The sequence below is a fragment of the Pleurodeles waltl genome, chromosome 3_1 (assembly GCF_031143425.1).
Source record: "Pleurodeles waltl isolate 20211129_DDA chromosome 3_1, aPleWal1.hap1.20221129, whole genome shotgun sequence".
Lineage (NCBI taxonomy): Eukaryota > Metazoa > Chordata > Amphibia > Caudata > Salamandridae > Pleurodeles > Pleurodeles waltl.
In genome coordinates, this window is record NC_090440.1 from 1,242,412,372 (window position 1) to 1,242,431,059 (window position 18,688).

Genomic DNA, 18,688 nt, shown 5'->3' on the forward strand with positions numbered 1-18,688 from the left:
ACTCCTTTTTGTATAATTTTTCATGGTGTACTGGGATTGACACATATGTATTGCAATGTTGCGCATTTCTATGTAGGACACACTGAAGTAGTAATAAATATCTGTCTGCATCACACCTGGACACAATACATTGTTCTTCACATGTATGTGATTTATTGCAAAGTGTAGGGGATTGTGTACCTGTATGCCATGAGTCTATCGTCATTGTTGTGCCGATTGTATGTTGAGATTGGTATCCTGAGAACTCTGTGGTGGCTTGTCCCAGTTGCATTCAATTGTATGTTGATGACTGATGTATGCCATGTTAGCCAGCATTGTGTTAGACTTTGTGAGTTTCACATTGCTGATTTATATTCTTTTCATTTGGACAACCTACACCACAGAACAGGTGTACCATCAGATTGGTTGTATCTGTCAATGTGCCTGTAAACCTAAGTGTATGTCTGTATGTGAACTGTCAGTATGGCTGAGACATGTGCATGTTTTGTTCTGTTAATGCTACACTGTTATCCAGTATTGGCATTTACCCATGTCTGTGGCCTACACTGACATTGCATGTCACACATGGCCTTTCAATAGACTTCTTCTTGTGTTAGTCTTGGCAGTTTCATCAACATATAAGTATGCTGGCATGTGTAACACACACTCATTTCCACAATATTTGTTCCCACTCCCCTTAAAAGTTTGAGCCTTGACTTATACACCATTGAGGAGACAAGTAACTCAACCTTAGCTATTGTGTTGCCTTTGTACTCATATTGGCTTTTCTGACCTACCACACTGTTTAATCATGATTTGTTACCCGGAGCATTCATGCAGAGTGAAATGACACATTACTAGTCGCTGATGCTCTATAGCTACTACCATCAAAAAAGATTAGTGATTATATATCAATGTGGCACATCATAGTGTACACATTAGTGTGTTGAGCCTACTATGTGCACAAGGGCCCAGATATGTTTTTTTTGTTTTGCAATTCTTAATTGAAGGATCAAAACAATACAGAAAAGGGGGAGGGTATGAGAAATTTCTAAAGGAAATAGTGAAATCATTATACATTGTTGGACAAGGCCCTTAGGGGATTTCCCTAAAACGTTTTGCTTTTTCCTCCCCGGTTTATGCTCACTCTCTTTGTGTGGCCTTGGGACTCTGGACATATTCCCACTGTACTGCAACAGGAAAGAACACACACCATTCCTACACATGCCAGGAAGTGGCGCTTACACAATTGGTTCAGGTGCTGTACCCAGGAGTGCGCTGTAAAAAGGTACAGCCCTGTCTACAAGTGGGACATTGCACTGAGGTTGCCACCCACCAGAACAGCCTGTCAGGCATATATCTGGACAATGCAGGTCTGTAGAGGTGTAGTTGTACTGCTGCTAAGATTGGTATTTCTACCTCCATAGCCAATCCTGTGTGGGTCCTCCGCTACCCCAGTGGACCCCATCAAGGGCAGAGCCGGTGGTAGACAGAATGCTGGGCCGGTACACATGGGTGTCTAATGCCCCGGTAATGAAGAACCCCCACAGGGTTTTCCCCTACACAAGGGACAGGCTCTTCCCCTAGGTTTTGATGATTCTATATCCAGTGGCCTTATGGCCCAGGGTACTTACCCACTGTAAGTCCAATGTGAAGTGTGCACATCTTTCCTACGTATGTTAGGAAGTGGCGCTGGTCAGTTTGTGCATGAGTGCACACTGGTGTTTGAAATATATTTTGAGCCTGTAAAGCAGACCTGTGTGTGCACTTGTACCTACAGTGTTCCTAAACATGAGTCCAGCCTATCATAACAGGCCTGTGTGTGCACTGCGGCACCTACGGTGTTCTTAAACAAGTGTCCAGCTTGTCACAGCAGGCCTGTGTGTGCGCACTTGTATATATGGTGTTCAAAACTTGTGTCCAGACAGTCATAGCAGGTCTGTATGTACATACTTGCACCTATGGTATTCTTAAACATGTGTTTAGCCTCCCAATGTAGGCTTGTGTGTGTGCAAGGGCATGTATGCTTGGGGAATGAAGAATACCTATGTGTGTTTTCACCACCTATGAGAGCTGCTCTGTCCATAGATTAACAAGGGGTAGTTCACAAGTACTCCTAGCTGCAATGATGGATTGCAATGGGTCAGCCTCATAATGTTTCATCCTGGGTGGTTTTATGTATAGTAACTTAGAATTGCAACTATTAGAAAGTGGGCATTTCTATGCTCTAAACCACGTTATTGTGCATTTTTAAATTCAGCTCTAACCCACACCGGAGGCTGGTGGAGCACCTCTGTGCATTCCCCAGTGACAGCTATAAACTTGGGCTCAAAAATGGAATGACATACCTCTGCCATTTGAGGGCCTAGCTTGATAGATTAGAGGGAGAGGTTTTGACACTTGGCCTCTCGGGCCAGATTAGGGCCCCACTAAAGATTAAGATCTGCATTTCATGGCCCCATGGCAGGCAGGACTGAAATTTAGGGGAGACCTTTGTGATTCAAAGGGGAACCCTCTGAACCGCCATTAACTTCAAAGGCACACTATGGTATAATTACTGGTGCCACACTGCATTCAATTAGACATACGCATGTGGGGATACAGGACCAGAGATACTGAGCTGCCTGGTGCACACTGCCAGAACAATCTGTTGTGCACAAGGAGTAATTACTGCCTTTGGAAGGGACCGGGCACCCTTCTTGAATTGTGTTTTGCCTGAGCTGAATGCCTGCTGCTGTGTAACATCCCAGAGTGTTCTCTCCATGGGCTTGATGGCTTGCCCCTGTTCTCTGGTGGAGGTCTCAGGGACATCAAAGACCTCCCACAAGGTTCCTACACCTTCTACCTTTGACATCTGGCAGAAGGTGCTCTCCTAAGTAGCCACATCACCTGCTGGATTCCACCTGGTAGTGGTGTGAGTGTTGAAATAAGTATTGTGCCTGAAAACCTGATTGCCTAGTGTGGAGCCCTCAAAGTACTGACCACATTTAAGAAGTGTATCCCTTCATCATGGGGTCTTGACACGCATAAGCGTCCTGGTGGTGGTAAGCTGATTCACAGGTTGCGGGAACCCACATGGCCCACTTCATCAATCGTGCTACATTTCCATCATGCAACCCGCCAGAAGTTTTGCCTCATTCAAGAGAGGTATGAAATTGGTAACTTTTTGTGTGTGATCGGAATTGTCTGGTGTGACTCAAGTCATTGCGCACCAGACATTGTGCCTCTTTTCACAGAGGTATAGCATTTGTAACTCTTCTTGTATGACCGGGATTGTATGGTATGACTCAACTCATCGCACACAGATTTTGTGCCTCATTCTAGGGAGGTACAGAATTAGTAACTGTGTGACCAGATTGTCAGGTGCAACTCAAGTCATCGCACACCAGATGTTGTGCCTCATTTCAGGGAGGTACGGAATTGGTAACTCTTCGTGTGTGTTTGGGTTTGTCTGATGGTACTCATGTCATTGTGCACCAGACATTGTGCCCTATTTTCAGGGAGGGCAGAGCAGAGGATTTTGTATACTGGATTGCCCGGTTTGGCTTGGCGCTATTGTGAATAGCATGTATCTTATGGTGACCCTCTCCCCATGCTTGGCAGAATAGGGTCTGTGCTGGAAGGAACGGTGCGGAGACCTTTGAGAGAATTTCTGGAATGGGGGCCAAACCTCCATTTGTCGAATGCTGCCTGATCAGCATGTTATCTATTTTTTTCCGTCCACCATTCCCCCAGGACCCAGAATAAGTGTGACTCTAGCCGGGATCGGCCTAGTAACAGGGAGAAAAGGTTCTTTCATCTCCATCCGGTGAGTGTGGGATAGTAGGGGTTGGTTGAAGGATGAAGTAGAGTACAGTAACAACTGGCCTGTCGGATATCAGCACATCACATTAGAATGTTGGGAGCAAGTATGTGCAAGTGTGTGCTATACGAGCCTGCCTGATATTCATGGTACCTCGTAGCGATGTCGAGTGAAGTGTGGGCGTGACTGCCTGTGATCCACTGCACCGCATGGCATTGGTTCCTTGGCAAAATATTGTCATGGTTGACATTGTTTTTTACCCCTGCGGTCCAGGCCCATAAGGTCATTTAAAATTATTGTAATTATCGGTGTGTACACATTGCTGCTATTGTTGTGATTCAGGGTGCACCATGGAACTGTGTGGTATTGAATTGGAATAATTGCTAGGGTGGGTCTCTTGCTGACAATGCTTTGCACTGCATGAGGGTGTTGTGAGAAAAACTAGGATTTTTTCCCCAAGTGTACATATTGCTGAAGTCGTTGTAACACAGTTGGGCCTAGTACTGCTAGTAATATTTCTGAATGTGATTTATGCCCAGAAGTATATGATTTACATATCATGTTAGTTAATATGTGTGTTGAATGTAAATCTTCTTTTCAAACACAACCTGTGAAGTCTATTTTGTGATGCTTAGTGTATTTATTGTGTAAGACTGCTTTGCCAATGATTTACACATTGACCCAGTTATAAGCCTGATTGCTCAGTGACAAGCTACCCAAGAGTGAACCCAGGTTGTACAATGAGTGTAATCACCCACACCTGACGGGTGTAGGAGGTCTGCCTGGCTAGAGCCTTGCCTCAGCCAACCAGAATATTCCCCCATCAACATACATCGTCAATAAATACAACGTGAAATAAACCAAGACACATGCCAACTGTCAAGGTTAGAGCCCCGATATAGAGACCCTTAAAGAAAAGGGAGAAATAATAATAACACAGACATGCATATCCATATTTATGTACAAGTCAACATAAGGGGAATAAAACAAAGGCAAAAAAGAAAGTGAGGGCATGACAAAAGTACATTGAGCAAAAATAAGAAAAAGAAACAAGCCTGGGGTCCATAGTCGAATTCGAATATCAGAGGGGGAAAGGTGGGGGGGTGAAAGGAGGGGAAGCAGGAATGGAGGGTCAAAGAAAGAAAAGAGAAAGATGAGGAGCAGGGAGAGAGAGAAAGAGAGACTAAGGAAATAAATAATAATACCATGCATCAGCAAGGGCGAATCATGACAGAGCAGGTCTGTATGACCGGTGCCATTGGAGAATGATGTAACACAACTGCCAAGCAAACTGGTAGGAGTGGGTGAATGCAGAGCTAAGGGCCAACTAGCAGCCTCATCGAGAAAGAGCACCCAAATATGGAGAAAGGCCTCAGTTCTGCCCATGGAGGTTGTAGATGACTCACTCATAGGAGGCTGTTTGACACATAGCTGAGAGCCACTCATCATAAGAAGGGGATGTAGGAGAATGCCAATGGAGGAGAATGGATATCTTAGCCATAGCAAGTGCCATATGTAAGAGGTTGTCCTGTAGACAGGAGAGGTCTGGGGGATCTGTGAGGTTGTGTAAAAAGATCAGGGGCGAGAGAGAGGGGTTGTGACCATCAGGGTCTTGCTCAGTGTATTACCAACTGCGTCCAAGAAAAGCCATTACGAGGGCAGTCACAGAGGACGAGTAATAAGTCACAGCGGGTATGGGTGCTGCAGGTCCCGTGTGGCAGCAGACCCTCTGCTCACAGCTTCACAAAGGTCCAGTGCCAATCATGCAGTGATTCAAAAAGACAAACTTTCAAGAATGCCTCTTGCTCTGTGGTCAAGTGCCTCCAGACGTTCTGCCTAGTCCTCCACCTCGTAAATCACCTGAAGTCTAGCTTGCCATATGAGATGGAGGTTAGTGAGAAGGGTTAAGGAGAAAAGATGATGGCTCAAGAGGCTATATAAACCAGACCTCACCCCACAGAAATGGCCCCATGTTCTAGGATGAGAGACTGTGGAGGAAGATTTGAACGGTCATGAGCCTAGGCAACAGTTGGGACAGTGCTATAGCTAGAGGTATCCCCAAGACTGGTGTGGCATAAGGTCAAACTCTTTTTGGAGTGCCACAAAGGACTTGAGGGCAGCCTCATCAATGATCTGACTGAGGCTGCTGATGCTCGCTGAGTGTCATGCCTCCTAGTCCAACACCTGACCTCCTATATGCAGGTTGGCATTACCCAATAATGGCCCATGCTCATGGAGAAGGGGTTCCAACGCAAATAGGCTGCGGGCTTGCCACCACGAATTCAACATGGCCTGCAGCATTTGGTTGACAGAGCACAGTGTATGCTTGCCACCCTTGTAGCATGGGTACAGTTCCTGCATACAAGCCATTAGCTCTGCCAGGGCCCACAGTGGTGGGTCAGGAGTCCCGGGGAGCATTTAAGCAAGCTGTGAGAGGTGTATAGCCAGAGCATAGTGCTCAACTGAAGGGAGGCCAGGCTACCACATGAACAATGGGCCAAAAGCTTTACGATAGCTAAACATGGACAGGTGGTCCCCCAGATGAAAAACCGTATGCTCTTGTCCACGGAGCATAGTAAGAACAGAGTGACCATCAAGGGCAACATGCCAAAGGTGTAGGCATACCGTGGTAGTGTCACCATTATTACCACCTATACCCTCCACTATAGTGAGAGTGCAAAGTGGGACCACTTCTCGATGTCCAGCTTCATGCAGGCCAGTGGGGGATTAAGGTTGTCTGACACCATGCGGTCCAACCCTCTGTTGACATAGGCCCAACATACTTGAGGCATTAGGGTTTCCATTGGAAGGGATCGTCTGATATCGTCCCACAGATGGTCATGCACAACAAGGGTAGTTCCTTGCTCTGATCCCAGTAGGCTGAAAGTGCCACAAAGCCAGTAAGGATTTCTAGCGGGGCCCGAAGGGAGTGAGGAAGATCTGACAGGGCATTTAAATATACTTTGGACTTCCCACCGAGGATAGCAATGCAAGTGAGGAGTGGGAATTGTTGAAAAGAGGCTGTGAGGTGTTCCATAGCCAGGAGGAACAGCGGCAATAATGGGCAGCCCTGCCTTGTCCCTCTCCGGATCAGGAACGGGTCCGAAATGAAACAGTCCCAGGTAACCTTGGCATTGGTTGGGTTGTAAAGCCAGCAGACTTTGGCTATAAATCTGTCCCCCCGGCAAAACCGCCATAGAGTCATAAAAAAGATACCCCTACTGAATTCTATTGAATGCCTTCTTGAAGTCCAAGGTAAGAGCGAGGGCTTCGCCCTACACACCCTTAGTGGAACACAAGAGTGTGTAGGTAGTTCCTGGAGAAACATCCGGAAACAAACTCCACCTGTGTAAGGTGGATCAGGGATGGAATCACTTTCTGAAGGCACGCCGCCAGGACACAAGCAAGGATTTTGATATCCCAGTTAAGTAAGCAGATGGGACCTACAGTGTACGGGATCCTTCTCCTGTTTAGGAAGGATTGCTATCAGAGCTCTATTAGAGATGGAGCCAAGCGTGCCTGTGTGATTGGCTTAGCAAAAGACTTCATATGGGGAATCCACCACATCCTCGTCTGCCCACTTATAGAAGGCTTCAAGTTGGGTAGGGTCATCCGTCAGCTCCACGTATAAAGGGCCTGATAGGATTCTGCATATTCATTGACAGTTTCCTGCAGATAGGTGAGGATGGCACCACCTGCAGACTGAATAGCCGGGCTAGCAAGTGCTGTCTCCTGATGGCACAGCTGGGCCACCAATAGTCCCCTGCCATCTCACCCTCTTCAAAGTGGTGACCCATAAGCCACTGGAACACATACTCAGCCTTAGAGGTGAAGAGAGTATCAAGGTCCATACAGGCTTTTTCCAGGCGGTAGGGAATCAGTCGGGGTGAGTGATTTGCAGTGTATAGTCATGTGAGAGATGCAATCCCACCCTCCAGGTCTCTCTGCTAGGGCACTTTCAGGGCATTGGCTCGGGCTACATCCCACATGAGCTGCCCATGAATAGTCGCCTTTGCAGCCACTCATAGAACTTAATGGGAGGAAACAGATATCGTGTTGTGCTCCATACAGGTAGAAATGTGGGAATGGAGCTGGGATTTGCCCTGGTGGTGCAATAGCAGGATAGATTTAAATGCCTTGTATTTCGGCTTGGGGAAGCAAGGCCCAGATCCAGGGACAGTAGGATTGAAGCGTGGTCGGAGAGTGCAGTCTTGATGATCTGGGAGAGTGCAACCAGCAGGTGGCAAACCAGGAAATAGATCAATCTGGACTGAGTACCATGAACCGGTGATCAAAAGGTGCATTCCTGGTCCTCTGGGTGTGAGAGACACCAATGGCCCACCAGTCTGTGATTAGAAATCACGTCCCCTAGAAGCGTCTGGTACACATTGTTGCCCACATCTAAAGGGCCACTATAGTCAAGCACCACGCTCCACTTTAAATTCTAGTCCCCCCGGATGAGATAGTGGATGATTTTATTTCTATAAGGAGACGATGGAGCTGGAGAAAAAAATTATGCTTGGGGCTATGGATGCATACACCAAGCCAACACAGAGAGTCCACCCTCTGAAGCTGAGTTTAGCAAAGACATAGCGCCCATCCGGGTCAGTCCATGTCTTGAGGGTAAGGAAGTGCAGGGACCTGCACAAGAGAGATGCAACGCCACGTTTCCTGAAAGTTCCAGGGCTGATTGCCAGTTTTGTTGGGTAGCTGCAGTGAACCATCAGTCCCATCCAGCTACGATGCAGTATTTCAGACTCTACGTGAGAGAGGTGGGTTTCTTGTAGGAGAGCCACATCCACTCATTTAGATAGAACAGCACCTTCTTTCACTTTATGTAGTTTGTCAGGCCATTAACATTCAAGCAAATGGTTTACAGGGAAGAGAAAGGTATGGGGGTAGAGGTGGCTGTCAAAACAGGGGTGGAGCAGTGTCATAGTAAGTGGAAGATTCAAGAGGAAGAATGAAAGAGAGCGGAAGAAAAGAAGAGAGAAAAGGAAGGGAAAAGAGGGGGAGTAAAGAAGGATGAAAGGGGAAGGAAGAAAGAAAGGAAAAAGAAAGAGGAAGAGAGGTGGAGTGGCATGGAAAAAACTTTCAGATCAGATGTGAGTGAGCGTGGGTTGCCTACTACAGAAATTAATAAAGGTGCGAAAAGGAAAAGAAACAATCTAGTGCTAAGCTGAGGGCGGAGCCTCAGGGAAAGCTGGTGGCTCTGAACTGCAGGCCTAAGCTTGGGGATCTGGCAAGTTGGAGGTCCCACAATGAGGGGCAGGAAGGAAAACACACATCAAGAATCCAGGACGATAATATAGCTGAGGATGGCTGACTAAAAGGAGGGGGTAGGGTGAGCAGTGAAGGATAATGCACCCATGGACTGTCCCAGGAAGTGGGGGTGGAGACAGAAAAAACACAACTGATAATAAACAACCATGTTGACTAATAAGAGGGGTAGAGGAGAGGAATATAAAGATGGGTGGGTCAACCTCAGGCAAGGGAATGATGAAAGGAAGAAGGGGGAGCGTAGAGGGAATGGAGCAGGCATGCCTGGGTTAAAGTGGCAGCATAACAGTGATGAATAACATTCTAACATTGATAACAACAACAACAAAAGCTGTTAGATAGAGTAAAACATTGCATCACACATGGAAACATAGGAACTTAGGAAAATAGCAATGCAAAACAGGGCATCAGAGAAAAAAACGAATCACAACTGTTCAGAAACAAACAACAAAGTACATGGCAATTTAAACAGAATGGAACATAGATAAGCAGGCAAGAGCTTTATACTCATCCATTCAGCCTCAGGATGCCAAGGACCTGGTTGTATGGCTGCCAGGACCAGAAGGAAATCAGTTATCTGGTTGGGAGGGTTTCACTGGGAACTGGGATTTGTCACTGACCTGAGTAAGGGCTGCCACCACTATAAGAACCATATCCCCACTGTCCTGAGATTGGGCCAATCATTCCAAGTTTCTGCCCCGCTTGCAGCCCCACCCGAGCCCAGTGGCTGTGAGAGGTGGTAGAGGGAGGGGATATGCTAGAGGGGCAGTGGGCAGCTGTCAATACCAGGGGGCCAAGTTCCATGGCATTGTAGGATAGTCCCTCTAAGAAGAAACATAGGGAATCCGGGTCAAAGAAGTCAATGGACCTGCCTTCCTTCGTGATCCACATATGGGCAAGCCCAAACAGTCCGAACTTGATGTCCAGTTTTGCAACTGAGACCGAAGAGTCAAGGTGCCTTTCTCTTATAATTGGTCTCCCATGAAAAGATGGTGGCTAAACTGACCACATTCCCCTCAAAGACATATGGGCTATGGGAGCAGGCAACACCCAGATGTTATTGCACCTACTTATGGAAAAGGAAACAGGCCATGAGTGGATGTGCCCTTGCTGATGAGTCGAGGTGCAAGGGGCCCACACTGTGAGGTCATTGTATCTCCAGAGTAGGAGTGAAGGGGAGTGCCGTAGGCGTGGGGAGGAGGCCTTCGAGGAATCTCCTGAAATCTGTATCCTCGATTCATTCAAGGAATTCAGTTTCTATCTTTCCGGTCTGTGAGTTTGTTCTGCAGGTACAAAAGTTCCTGGTCTCTGTCCGGAATGGTGGTGAGATGGTCCTCCATGGCTATACGACAGTGCTCCATCCCCTCCACCCTGTCCTGAAAGACTGCAAAGTTGGCTTGGATGGACTTGGTCAAGGTAGTGAGGTCCGAGATTTTGGAGTGCATACTTTCAAGGTGGCGGCTGACCTCAGGTACCTCCTGTAGAATGTGCCTCATCATGGTATCTTGCTGTAGACAGGGGAAGCTGTAGTGGGTGTGGCGGCAGGTGACACCTGAGGGGGGTGGCCATGGACCATTGTTGAAAGATAGCCTCTGAAAAAGAGCAGCTGATGAGAGGATTTGCGGAGGACTTGCCGGAGGACATAGCCAAGTCAGGGAACGGAGAGACGGAGAAGTCCAGGCTTCCAAGTGGGGGGGGGCTCCTTGAGATGGGAATGGTAGATAGTCAGTCCCCCTGTAAGGATGATCATGGAGTAGTCATCCCAGGGGAAAAGTGTGCCTCATTGGTAGTGCACCCAGGAGGTGGTGCTTGGGCAGGGTGGTGCACGCCAGGTCTGTCCTCTTGTATTTGGGGGGGAGAGATGACCCACCTATGGGGGTCACTTCAACAGAGAAGTCAAGTGAGAGGAGTAAAGCAGTACATCGATAAAAGACCCTGGGCTCAAGGGTGATGTTGAGCTGTACAAAGTGAAGACCGGACAATCATTTAGGGGCTCCCCTCCCAAGGGGTCAATTTGACTGACGCAGCTGTTGTGAGTCTGTGAGGAGCACCGCATCCATCATGGGGGCCTATTGTCTGCTAGTGTAGAGTCCAGGCATGGGGTCCAGCCCCAAATAGGCCACAGGCAGAGAAGCCCAGTCACACACTGCTGTGCATAGTGAGGCAGATGTGGTGGTTTATGGTGCAAGAAGTCTGCGGGGCCCTGGTGGGAACAACTATGATGGTCCAGAATAGGCTGTAAGCTACTGGGTGGCTGGGCATCTCCAGGGCAGGCCACCGGTGGCAGCCGGCTCCCTGCCTGGAGGGGAGAGACTCAGCCATGTAGGAGCCACCCCCAGCAGGGGAGAAGGGGTGGCCTGAATGATGTCCCAGTTCCTTGAAGTGACAGTAGATAGGTGCTACAATACTACCCAACTATGGAGATACTGGGTGATTAGTAGGTCCCTGACAATCAGACAGCAATGAGGATGTTGACCACCAAGTGCAGCTGAGGGCGTCCGGGTCCAAGGCACTCACCAGGCTGTATGGGGTGCAAAGAAGGCAGCGTTTGTAGATTCTGTTTTGCCGCAGGGAAGCCACATGGTCTGTCCTAAGACGGCAGTACAAGGCTCAATGGAACTTTGGACCGCCTTGTGTGGTCACAAAGTGGACAGCTGTCTTCAAATGGCATGCAGGAGAAAATGCGGGCAGGGGAAGTCAAAGTTTCAAGTCCCCCATTGAGGCTGTTGTCAGGGACCTCCAGACAGTGCATTGAAAGCATAGGGATGGCAATGTAGGTAGGTAGTATTCTGCATGCACTAAAAAAAGGAGCGTCTCACCACGTTAATTGAGGACGCTACTGTTCTCAGTTCAGCAGGCCTGTTGGAGCAGCCATAATCACAAGGGGCTGTGGTGAGTTTGAAGTCCCCCACATGGGAATAGGTACAAAAGAGGAGATGTACGTCAGTGCATGGTCAGCCCCCACAGCTGTTAGTGCCCTGCTGCCATTCTCTGGAACACTCCTGCACATGAAACCGATTTAGCTAGAGCCCATCATCGATCTTAAGCAGACCGTTCCCTGGGCCCAGATATTTTATGATGTGGTACTGGCACTGTATAGTGCAGCAAGTCACCTATCAGCACTGCAATGTGTCACTGCAAAAGGGCAGCGGTGGACAGTATTTAGGCCATAAAACACATTCCTGACTTTCATGTGGGACTGACTTTGTGCAGGAAGGGCCACCTACCTGAACATGTTTAACCCTTGGAAGCCTGATAGTCTATGTATGTGTACCACAGAATGCACCACACATAGGTTGCAATGGTGCCTTGGGTGACTTAAGTTATTTTTCCTTGCTACACATGACTTGGGAAGAGCACTTGATTTGACTCATCTCACAGTTTACCTGGTGTGGGATACATGATATGCCTCATGAACCATGGGAGCTGCATGAGGGCACACACGCAACAGCCATGGAACCCCTCCCTTGCACACAGTGATGCAACCCTGCATTTTGTACAGCATTGCATTGCTCTGGATCTTTACACCAGTCAAAGGAACACACAGTGGCTTTGCCTGTCTTAACACATGTGACTTGCGGGTTCGCATTGCACATGTCATGATGTATGGTGCAAGTATAAGGCACATCTCTCATAAATATGGCCTTGTTTTGGTCAACAGACACAGCGATGGCTATTTTGTCATACATTCTTTGCTATTAGTTGGTCTGTTATGTACTTCGGATGTTCTTACCAACAAGTTGGCCATTTCCATATTGCCCATCCCAGAAGACCTCAAGAATGATTTAGCGCCTGAAGACGCAGGCATCATGAGCACTCCCAGGGGGCTTGGCCAGCACATTATTAAACATTCCCAGATGATCCATGATTGCCTGGACGTTGATGGGGTGGTGTACTTTCTATTGGGGAACAGGTATGATGTTGCTTCAGGAGGAACCAGTTGCACATGTGTGCATTCCATAGCCCCCAAGACAAGTGGAAATCCTGAAATGGCAAAGAAGCCGTGCTTGCTGTTCAACTGATGTTATTGTGTCTTGTGGAAAGGAAAGTACTGTGGTATGAGCCTGATGATGGCATCCATAACAGAGGGTAGGAATGCAGAACAAGATGGCTTCGGTATTCCTGCCACTCTGACTGTTGCGCTCTAGAATGAACCAGATGCCAGCATGGGAGCACTGCCATCAGCTTGACATGTTGAGAGATGTTGGGTGGCATGGCAGTTGGTGGCTGCAGCCTTAGTGCAATCTGATTCAGCAGTTTAATGATTGACTCCCTCCTAAGTCTATAGTATGCGATTTCCTTCTCCCCCCCTGAGGTCAAAGATGAAAATCTGCATGCAAAACATATGCTCCCTTTTCCTGCGCTGCCTATGTGGTAGTGTTGGTGGAGTTGGTGGTTTTATCACAACTCCCAGCTGAAGAATAAGTACCTCCATGGTGTAGCTTTGGAGCTTTCCAAACTGCTTTGTGTGTGTTTTCTTTATGTACCAGAGCCACTGCGTAATTTCTTACGCCTGAATTAGCGATACACTGGAATTTTGACGCATTTCAGGCTCTGCGCACCACTTGCTAATGATATGTCTCATATTCAAAAAAACATAAATATCACTGTGTCACTTTTACGTTAGGTTACCAGGGAATGCTTCCCTTGCATATTTTAAGATCTGGATGGCACAGCGGGTTCAGGTGCAGGTATTTTTCGACATGGACCTACTAAAACTGACACATTGGGTCTCATTCGTTGACTTCAAAAAAGTGACTCAGCGGCAGGGCAAGGCTCTAAAAAATATGCCCCTCTGTTTTTATATCAGCTGACTTTGTCTATATGCAAGTCCTTTCCAGTTCTAACAGTAGATCTGGTATTCACTTTCCAGTGATTTCATTTCCAGCATCTCATAGCATATATCCCCATTCCTACCATAATTCAGTTAAGGGTTGTATCTTTCTGGCAGCACTCTTCCACTGAAATTTGTGTTTGCCATGGTCTTTTGTATAGTAAAACCTTTATTCATCAATATTTCATGCAACGCAGCAAACCGTCTTGCTGCGCTGTGCTGTACTGCATGAATAAAGGGGGGAATGCACTGTGATCAATATTATATGTTGCATTTGTGCTCTCTAGCTTTGCTAGTGCACAAACTACTGCCTAGTGCCAAAGCAGGCACCCTTGCTTGTGTATCTTGGTACATCTCATTTAGGTTTTGCATAGCCCTAGTGCCACCTTGCATGGTGCAAGAGTGATGCACAACCTTCATAAATGTGGGCCTTACTTTTTTCTAACTTTTACATAATTAAGGGCCTGATTTAGAGTTTGGCAGATGAGGTTACGCCCTCAAAAACATGGCGGATATCCTGTCCACCGTATTACAATCCCAGTATATCCTATGGGAATTGGAATATGACGGACAGTATATCCATCAAGTTTGTGACCGAGTAACCCACCCGTCAAACTCTAAATCTGGCCCTTAGTTTTTTACTCCTTGCGATAATTGGTGGATCAATTAAATTTTGCCGTCAGTAGCCTGTCACTTTAGTGTCTTCAATATGTCTTGTATATTTTGTTCTGGCTATGTGGTTTCTGCAAATGAACATAAAACCTGAGGATAAATATTCTGAAACTATCAGGGACATACAATAGGAACTTTGACTAGATTGCACCAGCAGCTTCACCTGTTGAAGTTTGAGGTGGTTGCAGGGAGGGCACGGCACTTAAAAAAAGGAATAAGAGCTGGTCTCTGATTTGGTAACTGCACAATTGAAAGGGGGCCATCCATGGTTTGCATTAGGGTGCCTCCAAAGCATGCTTTGCATAAAATTATTCTAAATGCATGCTGCATGAAAGAAAAACAAACCATCTGACACGATGAGGATATTTTGCACAACTAAAGAAAATTTTGAATTGTGCTACGCGGTTGCAGTGCCCACTAATGACTCAAAACTATGAGGTAAGGTGAATTGATGGACTGTGCCACCCTAGCAAGGCCTACACATCTCAAAACAGTGACAGTAGTTCTTAAAGGGGACCATGAGATCACTCTACACAGTGGATTCAGAGAGCAGCTGCACACTTCTGGTATTGTGCACTTGTATCTGCATCACATGACCATAGATTCACCAATCAAACCCAGACAGCTCTCAAGGACACACCAAAGTATTGTAGGGTGTGGTGGGTGATTTAAAGTGCAGCAAGAAATAAGGGTACACTGCTCATTTGCACTTTTTGGCTGTAGCATTGTGCACTTTGTCGTAAAAATATTATATATGAATCACACCCAAACAGACCATACTCTACCAGGATGTGCTTCTTTCATGATACTGAAGTATTACTCATTACAGTGTTAATAGTATCATGTCATTTCATCCCACTATATTAGAGAGACAATTTAAATGAGAACATGTATATATAATAAACTTTTCAAGAAGAAAAAACTATCATAGAAATACATTTAGAATAAAGGAAGGCAATAAGGTGATGAATGCCATCAAGATTAGGTTAGGTGAATTTGCAGTTTTAGAATTAGTTTAAACAATAGCATAAACAACAGTCTTGTAGTGACAGCCTAGGTTAGATTATGTGATTGATAAAGTTAATTTGAAGATCAGGTTTGTTAGTGCCTAAAAGCATAAAGCACCAATTACGGCTATCTGGTCACACAGGACCGGGTCAAAGTCAAAAGTTCAAGCTGGCTACTATGGAGCACAATTCGGATACTGTACCAGATCAGTTCAGCTGAAGTTTTACATTCTCTAGAATTGCACTAAGAATCCCGTTGGTGGGGAAGATGTTAGCTGGGAGGAAGGAGAGCATGGCTGGACATGGCTGGCTGGGTGTCACGGATGGACAGACTGGAGCCTTAAAATCATGAGCTGTGTGAAGAGACAAATTTGTGGCTGCTAATGCTGTATTTCTAAATAAGCAACACATTTCCAGAGCAAACAGCCCGTTCACGAAGATCCCAAAAGCTTGACCCAAAGAGCTGAAGAAACTTTTTCCAAGGGCCCAGAACCTAAGAGGCAGCACTTGGGGGTTAGGACCTTGCTGAAGACGGGCCCAGGAGCTGTGGGGAGCCTGTTATGTCCTTGAGTCTCAGATCAGGAGGCCTGCAGATTAGCTCTTTGAGTCACTCTGGGGTCCTGGGTCGAAGATGATTTCCAGGTTCAGTTCTTTTTCCACAGGCAAGAGGGCAGCAGGTCACCACCACACAGCAGCAGCTCCTTGAGAGTAGCAGTCCATCAGAGTGTCAGTCATTTCAGCAGCACAGCAATCATTCTTCTCGTCAGAGTATCCACAGTTACAGAAGTGTACTAAAGTGCTGGTATCTGAGGTCCATTGCTGATACTTATTTGTGCCTTTGAAATGGGGGAGCCTTCAAAGACATGCTTGACGTGCACAGAGTCCTGCCCTTCCTGCCCGGTCTCCACATCCACTATAGGGGTGTATTCAGTTCTTTCTGTGTGGACAGGACAAAGCCTAGTAAGGTGCAAGCGAGACGGTGCCCAGCCCCTCGGTTCTATCCTCCTAGAATGGCCCATCAAGGCACACCTAAATTCACATTGTGTGTGGCCATCTAGGGAGATTACACAAATCCCTGCTGTCACCTGAGACAGGCAGCAGGCACCAAATGGCTCAAGTGAGAAAATGCCAACTTTCTAAACAAGACATTTTCAGAATTTCAATTTAAAATACAACTTCACCTTAAGTTGTGATTTTAAATTGTGATCTCAGAGACACAAACTCGAAAATGTTATCTCTTCCAGATTGTGAATTACACATAGAGGATCTAATAAGGTGTGAGGATTTGGGTGTGCTATATGATATAACTGGAAAGACCTGCTATGCAGTACACTCAAAATACCATCTTGGGTCTAGTCAGGTATATTTACTCAAACTTAAGCTCAACTCTGTGAGGTGTGGCTGCGAGCAGTAAGGCTTAGCAAAGGAACACTTTGTAAACATTAAACAGCACCAAACAACAGAATAAGAGAGTCACATACCATGAAATAAATAAGACACCTATTTATAAAGATACAGTGTATAGTTATAATTTAATCATCAAAATCCAACAGAGGGTTCCGGAGATACTCATTTAGAAATAATAAATAACTTTCAACTGCAAACAGCCATTGGTCAACAAAAAGTTTGGTAACTTTTGAAAAGATTGTAAAAGTTAGTTCACCCAAGTTAGGCAACCATGTCTGACAGGATAGAGGTCTAGGGGATCAGAAAGCATATTTTGGATAGTTACCTGGCCACCAGTGCATTTGTTTTGAGCAAGATCTAAACTTTGCAAGATGACCACCACAGACAACAAGGGAGTGGTCCTGATGCTGAGGGATGAAGGCTCAAAGATTCTCAAGGATGCTCCTGGTGCTGTGCGGTTGATGAGGGCGGAATCCGGTTGAGTCCTCTGTCCACAGGTGAGTAAGGGGCAACTTTGTCTACGGATCTCGAGGTCCTACAAAGTCCTTCTTGCAGGGTTCCAAGAGCTGCTGATGGAGACCTTTAGCATTTGTGCTTTTGCAACTCAGCGGTCATGGAGCAAATATTTGGTGGAAGCTGGTGTCAATTTCGGGCAACAAATATGGTCACAGACAACACACATGGGTCCAGCAGGCATGGGTGCACCTTTTGGCTATTTCCAAATTGTCCTGGGTACCTGGCATATCGTAGCAGCAAAACGTCTGCAGTGGCTACCAGAGGTTTAGCTTTGATGTCCCCAGTGCCATTCTGAGGAGCCAGCCAACTGGCCATTGGAGTCTCTGCTTCAGACTGGAGCCAGGAACCAGATTTTTTTCTGAGCCATGCTTGCAGAACAGAGTCCAAAAACTGCAAGCTCAAAGTGCAGCCGGTGCAGTCAGCCTGGTGTTGCAGACTTTCTTTGTGTGCCTCCAATGGGTGCAAAGTGGCCTTCTTTTCATCTGTCTTCCAAGTCCAGCGAGTAGTGAGGGGCCAACGTGCAAGGGGTGCCACACTTATCCCAGGAAAGTGTCCCGAGGGGATCACACTGTCATTGGCCAATGGGCACCTGGGTCCCCTCACAACTAGTGAAAAAATTGCTGTGAGTTGTGGCATTTGTCTATCCCACAATGCCACATTTTTGTCCCTTCAAATTGGCACAACTCTTCCTAGATCATGAGGAGTAAGGTAGCCCACCCAGGAGGTGTCGCTACCTAAGGACAACACATCCATGGTAAAACCGGCTTGGGGGCAAGTTTCTCCTCTCTGACCCTGTCTTCATGTCTACAGGAACAAAAAGCATTCTACTCAGGGATGTTGGGCCGGGCGACCCATCAAAGGTGACTTCCCATTTGAAGAACAGCTTTAGGATACCCCTGAGTGGCTATCCAGGCAGAGGAAGTGGCACCTCGCTGCTAATACACTGCCTTTGTTCCTGGGCCTTGGAGTCATTCACACATCTCCCCAGGTGTTCAGAAAGCTGTCTGTGGGTGCATATCTTTGTGAAGCCACTGGACGAACAGAGCACAAAATGCCAACTTTCTAAAAGTTGCCTACCTTTAATAGTGACATTAATTTCAATCTGGGTATCAGGTCACATTTAGTGCCACAATTAGGGGAATATTTATACTCTGTGCTGAATTAGCGTCATTTTCTTTTACGCTAATTCAG